The 8,574-nt window shown below is 39.4% G+C and overlaps 1 pseudogene; it reads left to right on the top strand.

Moving 5' to 3' along the window:
• The first annotated feature begins 4,173 nt into the window (after positions 1-4,173).
• Positions 4,174-4,967, top strand: LOC109678967 (caspase-6 pseudogene; annotated as a pseudogene).
• The last annotated feature ends 3,607 nt before the right edge of the window (positions 4,968-8,574 follow it).

Raw genomic sequence — 8,574 nt, 5'->3', positions numbered from 1 at the left:
TGGCCAGTTCTACAAGACAGAGGACAGACTCTGGCAGAAGGCGTTAGAAGGAGAAAGTAAAATAGCTCCTTTGTTCTGATTGTAGAAACTGCTAAAAGGAAATTCCTGTTCACAGCAGGTGATTAAACAAGTTTTATTAAAGGCCATTATATGGAAGGACTTACTAATGCTACTTTGTTACAATAAAATGGTTCTTTCTCCCATTTTTCTTATAATTTACCTTCAGGTAGTATTAACTAGATTTATTCACAATGTGATAACGTCAACCAGACTGTAAGAATCCCGTAAGGACACTTTCACAACCCTTTCTTTTATGGTAGTGAAGCTTACAGACGTCCATCAAATTCCCCCTGAGATAGAGGAGAGTACATTGTGGGGAAGGTCAGACCATGTGACTCACAGTGTCTAACCACAAGGAAATTTTTCTTGAACCTTTTCTTTCTACTTAGAAACTCATATGAATTGGCTTTCTACTCAGTAATAAAACTTACCTTACATTTTCAGCATAATATCTGAAATTATATCTAATTACTTTACCCCATCAATGTTTAAAGAAAAATAATGCAATCTGAATTTTATACTTTCTCATACTTTATCTATCTGCAGAGAAAAATAGAAATGTCTCTGTTTTGCCTCGTGGCACCTCTAAACTTAATTAATTTGGAAATATTTTTTACACACCTGAATTCTTATTCCATATGTAAATATGAAATTCAAACATGAACTCAATTATTATTGCCAGAGAAATATAAGGATTAAAATAATTGTCAAATGAAACTGGAAAAAGAAGACAATAGGGTATTTCAATCTTCAGATTTCATGACCCATATTGTTTTGCGTTGTAGCCTGCACAGCTGAACAACCCCACAAATCTTGGTTTGCTCCTGTGATCTGAGCTGCCACAAGATATAGGGTAGGAGCCAAAGGGAGCACAGTGCACAACTGAAATATCCCTTCTGCTCCCATATCTCTGTTACTTCCTTCCATCTCATGTACTCTTCCTTTAATGTTCTTTTCATTCCTTTCCTTTTCCAAACCCATCACTGCCCTTTAGAGTGCATTTTTGCCATGTTGTTTCTGCCTCCTGCTTTCCTATATGGGGACACCATTGTTTTGTAACACCAGAGAAGAATGGCGGTCCCCTTCCTTCTTCCCTGCCAGGCACTATCTTTTAATTTCTTATTTCAAAAATCATTACCTTTTTTTTTGTTTAATCAATTCTTACTCTTCTATCCACAAATTCAGTAAGTTTGTAGCAAATATCTGCCAGGTGCTTTGAACACCCCACAAAAAAGAACCTATATAAATGTCTACTGCGGTTTCTATTAGAGCACGAAGACACTTTGGGGTGTGCTTTATTGGTCCATTAATAAAGGACTGCAGTGGTAAAAGGATATCTGGCTAGAAGCCCTATTTCTCCCTGGCACAAAAGATGTGGGTTAATGGAGCAATTAAACATACTTTCACATCCCAGGGCTGTAATAATATTGGGAAAAGTTAAGTGAATTACTAAAAAGAAGAGACAACAGCACATAGAGTAAAAGACCAGAAGCTTAACTTCTGAAAAAGTGGGGAGGAAAGCACGGCAGAATTGAAAGCACTTGCCATCTTATAAATCTCTGGAACTGCTAACTCAAAATTTCCCCTTGTCAAACATCTGGCATGTGTTACTGAGATGAAGGAAATGCAAAGTAGAGAGATTGTCCTCAAAAATAGTGCCAGTAGCATAAGTATACACAGTAGCAGAGCAGTGTTGAGTGATATGAGGACAGTGGTCAAAAAGCACTTTCAGGAGCATGGGAGTTATCGAATAGTGAAATGTTGATGTGATAAAGCCATTTGGAAGGTATGGGAGACATTATAATGGAGTCTTTTTTTAATGAAATTCTAATTTGGAGAATGCAATAATTGTATAGCCAAGTCCTGGTCCTGTTTGAATCCCTAGCATTTTACACAAGGGTGTCCTGTAGTATCTGTTTTAACAAACTGGTGTACCAGCAATTGATGGTAATGGTAATAGAAAAGTTGGATCTTTTGAACATCCTCTTGACAAAGTCAAGTTGAAGGATAACGTTTAGTGGAGGATAATGTGGTGCCAGTGATGCATGCTCTCAGATTTACCTCCTCCTTGCCTTTCTCCCTTCCCTGCCCAGCCTCTTTCTAGTCCCCTCACCTACCAGCTTCTCTGGTTCCTTTGCACTCTTAGACATGCCCAATCCAGTCTGGAGAATTCAATGCTGTAATCTAACTTCTTAGCACTCACATCCTAGAAGCTGTTCATCAAATAACTACTCCCAAATCTTATGATGTTAAAACTTTCCTGAGACCTCAGCACAATCTATAAAATTCTCCTGTTTTCCCAGCTTCTCCAATCCCCCTGGATTTCCCCAAAGTTCTCTGTTCTTTACCATTACTCTCTATTCACTATTTCAACCCATTCCTCCATACCCTGAGTAGACATTTCTCTCCTTCCTGTAAGCTCTTATTAGCCATCCTTCATACTCTGTAACTATGTCCACCCCACCTACTACAAATTTTGCACATACTCATAAATCTTAGCATAATGTTAGTCTTGGAGAGGTTTTTACTTTTAACAAAACACAAGTTTTGCCTCAAAAGCATTGAAGAAAAATAGGAATCTATACTGAATTCCCTAGAGGAAATACTAAGAGGATTATAAATAGCAAGATTTCCCATCTAAATTTTAACCTCAAATTCCACTTATTGTTGTGTCTATTCTCTTGTCTTGTTGTGTGACATGGATGATGTGTGATGCCATGTGTTCGGACTCTTTCTCTCTTTCAGGGTGGTACCACACCTTTGATACTATGTAACTCAGTTTCATTGTCATAGACTTCAAATCTGCAGCTAAGGTTCTCTGAGAGGATTGAGTGGTCAGTCTCCTTAGAAGGCAATGAGAATGGTGAGATGCTATGCTCCTGGCTTCACCTGAGTTATGCATGGTCATTCATGAGTGCATGTCCCTGCCTACATTTGCCTCATCTCTCCTAGCTGTTGAAGACAATTATGCCAGCACTTTTCAGCCACCCCACCATCTAGTCTTTTGATCAAATGCCTTACTGTCTCTAAAATGTATCTGTCAGGATTCCTCTTTTCTACCTCAAAATATTCTGAAAACAGGGTATAAGACAGAACTTCTGATAAATACATAACTCTAAATATAAAGTACCCTTGAATATATACGTATAATCAGCAAATAATAGTTAAAATGGGCTAAAAAGTTGAACTGACATTTCACCAAAGACATACCAAGGACAAATAAGCACATGAAAATGTTCTCTACCTCAAGAGTTATTATGGAAATGAACACACAATTTTCTATGATCAAGTCATTCCACACCTGAGTATTCACACTAGAGAGACACAAGAACCCATCGTGTACTGCTTGTGCATGAAAGGTTCTACAGACTAACCTCTAAACCATCAACTCCAAATGCCCATTAACAGGTTAGCTGATAAACAAACTTAAAAAAATAGGTACAGATATATGCTGCAGTATGGATAAATCCCAAAATACCACAGCAAACAAAAGAAGTTATACCAAACAGAGATATATTGCATAATTCCACTATAAAAATTCCTAAAACATGTGAACTAACCTATAGTGACTGAAAGCAGAAAAAAAACACACCACTTATGTGGAGGTGGTAGATAAGAAGAAATAGGAGGAAGGAGGTACAAAGGCCAGTAGGAAACTTTTGAGGAGACAGATATGTTTATTCTCTTGATCATTGATATATATAAATATATACACACACTTATAAATGTACACATGTATACATACACACACAGTGGGGGGGGAAACAAATGCTCATACACTGTTGGTAGGAATGTAAACTAATTCAACCACTATGGAATCAGTGTGGAGGTTCCTCAAAAAGCTAAAAATAGGCCTACCTGATGATCCTGCCATACCATTTTTTTGGCATATATCCAAAGGATTATAAATCAATATAACAAGAGAGATACCTGTACACCATGTTTAATGAAGCTCTCTCTACAACAGACTGTGGAATCTGCCCAACAACTGGTGAATGGAGAAAGCAAATTATACACACACACACACATAGTCCACAAAAAAAATGAAATTATGTCATTTAAAGGAAAATGGAGAGCAGTGCTATGCCCGGCTATGAGCTTCCTACAGGTGAGAAACAAAACATGACAGAAGCAGATGCCTTTTATAAAAGGGAAACGTTTGACCCAGCAGAACAGTACAAGATGGAGAACAAGAGAAAAGGAATTGCCTTCATCTTCAATCATGAGAGGTTCTTCTGGCATTTGACACTGCCAGCCAGCAAGGCACCAGCACAGACAGGGACAACTTGACCCACAGGTTTTCAGATCTAGGATTTGACGGGAAATGCTTTAATGATCTCAAAGCAGACGAACTGCTGCTCAAAATCCACGAGGTATCAACCTCAAGCCACATGGACAGTGATTGCTTTTTTATGTGTTTTCCTGAGCCACGGCGAGGGCAGTCACATCTATACATATGACACCAAAATTGAAATTCAGACATTAACTGGCTTGTTCACAGGAGACAAGTGTCAGAGCCTGGTTGGGAAACCCAAGATATTTACCACTCAGGCATGTCAGGGAGACCAACACGATGTGCCAGTCATTCCTTTGGATGTGGAGGATCACGAGACAGACAAGCAGGACAACACCATCACAGATGTGATGTGGCCTCAGTCTACACCCTGCGTGCTGGAGCTGACTTCCTCATGTGCTACTCTGTTGCAGAAGGATGTTATTCTCACCGAGAAACTGTGAATGGCTCATGGTACACTCAAGATTAGTGTGAGATGCTGGGGAAATATGGCTCCTCCTTAGAGTTCACCGAGCTCCTCACTCTTGTGAACAAGAAGGTTTCCCAGTGCCAACTGGACTTTTGCAAAGACCCAAGTGTGACTGGCAAGAAACAGGGTCCCTGCTTTGAATAAAAATGTATTTAAAAAAAAACTGCTGGGCGCCAGTGGCTCACGCCTGTAATCCCAGCTACTCAGGAGGCAGAGATCAGGAGGATCACGGTTCAAAGCCAGCCCGGGCAAATAGTTCAGAGACCCTATCTCAAAAAAAACCTTCACAAAAATAGGACTGGTGGAGTGGCTCAAGGTCAAGGCCCTGAGTTCAAACACCAGTACTGCAAAAAAAAAAAAAAGGAAAGAAAGAAAGAAAAATGATGGAGTGGAAATCATCAATCATGCGCAGAATAAGACAAGCTCAAAATGCCAAATATCATGTGTTCTTCCTCATTTGTGGAGTGATAATGGTAGCAATAATGACAATGGGACATGAGCATATACGAACTGTCCGGGGGTCCATGGGAGGGAGAAGGAAGGAAGGAGGGGAAAAGGAAAGGGTACTGGGAGAAAAAAGAGATGGAAGTAGTTGCACATCTACATGTGAAGATGGCATGACGAAACCCACCAAACATGGCTTGAAAGAGAGGGGAAGAGGAAAGGGGGGATGGAAATATAATGGAGGAGGTGAACTTGTTCAAGATATGCTGGATTTATCACAATGAAATCCCTCGTGTTATCAGTGTCTGACAAATCAAAAATAAAGCTTAAAACATACATACATGTATACACACACACATATATATGGACACACAGACATACACACAAAAGCACACGCACTTAAATACATGTGTATACACACATACATACATACATACATGCACACACATATCAGAAATTATGAAATTGTGCACTTCAAATACATACATTTATTGTACATCAGTATGCCTCAATAAGTCCATTGAAGGTTTTAAACCTACTTTTTCACTTAAATCTTAAGGTGTTCTATTTGGTTACTGATCCCTGACATTTAGACAAACAGCTTCAAGAAGGTTTTCATTAATATTTGAATCACCAAATGCAGAAAAACAAAGCTGTTACCCATTGTTTTACCAGAATTCTCAGTGCATTTGGTACTTGAGAGTTAGCCCCCTTGCTGAATGCCTTGACTCTGTGGTTCCCTTGGCTGCAGCCTCCCAGTTGTCATCGGAGCACCTTAGCACTGCTTTCTGTCCTGTGTGTGCATCTATCGCCTCTCTTCTGTTTCCTGTTGCAGCATATTCCCAGGACTCCACGTGGCCACTATGACTGAAAGTCTTCCCGACTCTCCAGATTCTCGTGAACTTGACTGCTTCATACACATGGACCCCACCTGTATGGTGAGCATGACACCCATGCTTGTCTTTGAGTTCTACTTCCAAAAATATCTACATGTCTCCATTTACATTTTCCAAAGAAGAATTGTTGATTTGAACACCACAAATTAAAAACTAAACTCACCATCTTCACTTTTTTTTTTATTAGCACAAACATATTTATTTACTAACCTAAAGGATCACCTTCTTTAAAGAAACACTTGGCAATATTGCATGTGAGATGTTTGTGGTAAAGACAATTGAATGCAGTAATTTTATTATTTTATTTTGTTTTGTTTTTTCCTTTATTATTGTGATGGGTGGGAGTACATTGTGGCATTTACATGGGTTATTAAAATGTATCAAATACATCATACACAGATTTACCTCCTCAAACATTCTCCTTCATCCCCCCAGCCTGGCTTGTGAATGTAGTAATTTTAAAAAAGAAGAAGCAGGATAAAGATTTGCACATTGAGCTTGTTCATTCTTATAGCTAATTCCTGTCCAACATGGTGATGGAATTTTTATCCTCCTTTTGCATAGAGCAGAGTCCAGGTGATGTTGCTCCTGACATGTCCTCCACGAATTTCCCACCTTTCAACTTTCTGCTAGTGATTTCCTGCCCAGTCCACTCTGGCTGCTGAACCAAGGTGCCATTTGTAAAGTGACAGGCAGTCTGAGTTTTTCTGACATCAGCTATAGTTTCTTCAAACTTCTCTCCTAGGGTATATGAAGACTGTTGTTTCTGATGTGCTCTTGGTCTTAATGATTAGGCTTGTACTGTTACAAGTGATAATACAACCTAGACTAGCCATTTAACCAATTTTTTTTGGACACAGGGTTTCAGTATGCCAGAAACTCATGATTATTCTGCCTCCTCCTCCTCTTGAGTTCTGGGATTATAAGGGTGAACCACTATACTTAGCTTTGCACAAATTTTTGTAGAGATACTCTCACTCCTGCTTCTTTCCCATACTTATCAAAGTCTTTCTGTCCACTAGCTGCCCCTTCCAGCTTCTGAGCCCTGGTCATGGTGTGCAGTGAACAGAGCAAGGCATTGAAAGCCGACTCTCCACTTCACTCTTAACCATTCAGCAGGAAAAGATGCAGTTTGAAAGCTCATTGGCCCCTGCCACTCAGGAGTCACCTTGTGTAATCACCAGGCATCAGTTCCTCATCATTTCTTGTTTTTATTACTGAAATAGCCTCCCTAGTAGTCACTCTATGGCCAGCCCATCCCTCTCCATACCTGCTTCTCACAATAGCTCACATAGCACTGTTGGCTGAAAAATCCTTTGGTAATGCTGTATGAACTAGAAAAGGAAATGCAAAAACCTTCTTGTGGCAATCCAGACATGAACTCTTCAGGAGGTTGACATTATCTGTCTTGTTAACAAACATTTGTATAGACTTTCTGCTGCAAACACCAGGCTCTGGCAATATGAACCAGCCTACAGATATCTATATATATCACACCTCAAATGTTACCATCCCCTTTTTCCCATGATCCTCCCTGCCTGTGAGTCTCTTGCTTCTGTATTTCTAGATAACTGCTACACATCTATTCAGAGGAGTCAACATCTTCTCAAAGACCTGCTCTATCGCTCACCACCTCAACTGGACCACATTTACCCTGGTTGGGTAAATGCTCCTAAAATCTTCCTGCTTGATCTAAATCACTCTCCTAATTTATCTCTGCTATGATCAACTTTAACAGAAGGACTTAAGTCCCTTCCAGTACTAGTCCCTAACATGTCTCAGGGATCATGGTAATAACTTAACATTCAGTTACTCCTCAAAGCATTTCTTTGAACCCACATATTCTCATTTTCAGGGAATAATTTAAGAAACTGAGACAGAGATCAATTAGATAACTAGTAGTTAGTAGGAAGACATGGGATTTGAACACATGGGTGTAACTACACATTCTAAATTCTTTCTTTTAAGAGGGCCAAACAAGCCTTCTGCTACGTGAGCCATACCTCCAGTCCATGATGCTAAAGTCTTAAGTCCTCCCATCCAGCCATCTTATGTTCAATCTCCCCAGCCTTCCCTATTTCCTCCTTTCCCCAGCAGAAATTCTGTGTTCATCTTAGTATGTATAGGAATAGGGCCTGACACAGCTGACATTCAGTCGACATTTGTGCTGTGAATGAATGAATTCCAGCATCTATTTCAATTTCTTTTTACTGCACCCATTTTATTGGCCATCAAAGTAAGAGTAGTAACAAAAATAACTTTTTAGTAGGAACAATTCTGAAAATTCATTTACTCCAATTTGGTCAAAATTTTATATCAAGAAATCATTATGCCCAGTTAATTTTATGCTCCCATGACTCCATTCATCCAAAGTTGGAAATACATGGCTCTGAATAATATGAAGAAATCCC

This window comes from Castor canadensis, chromosome 15, assembly GCF_047511655.1.
Source record: "Castor canadensis chromosome 15, mCasCan1.hap1v2, whole genome shotgun sequence".
NCBI classification, from domain to species: Eukaryota; Metazoa; Chordata; class Mammalia; order Rodentia; family Castoridae; genus Castor; species Castor canadensis.
This window is presented reverse-complemented; position numbering and strand designations above follow the sequence as displayed.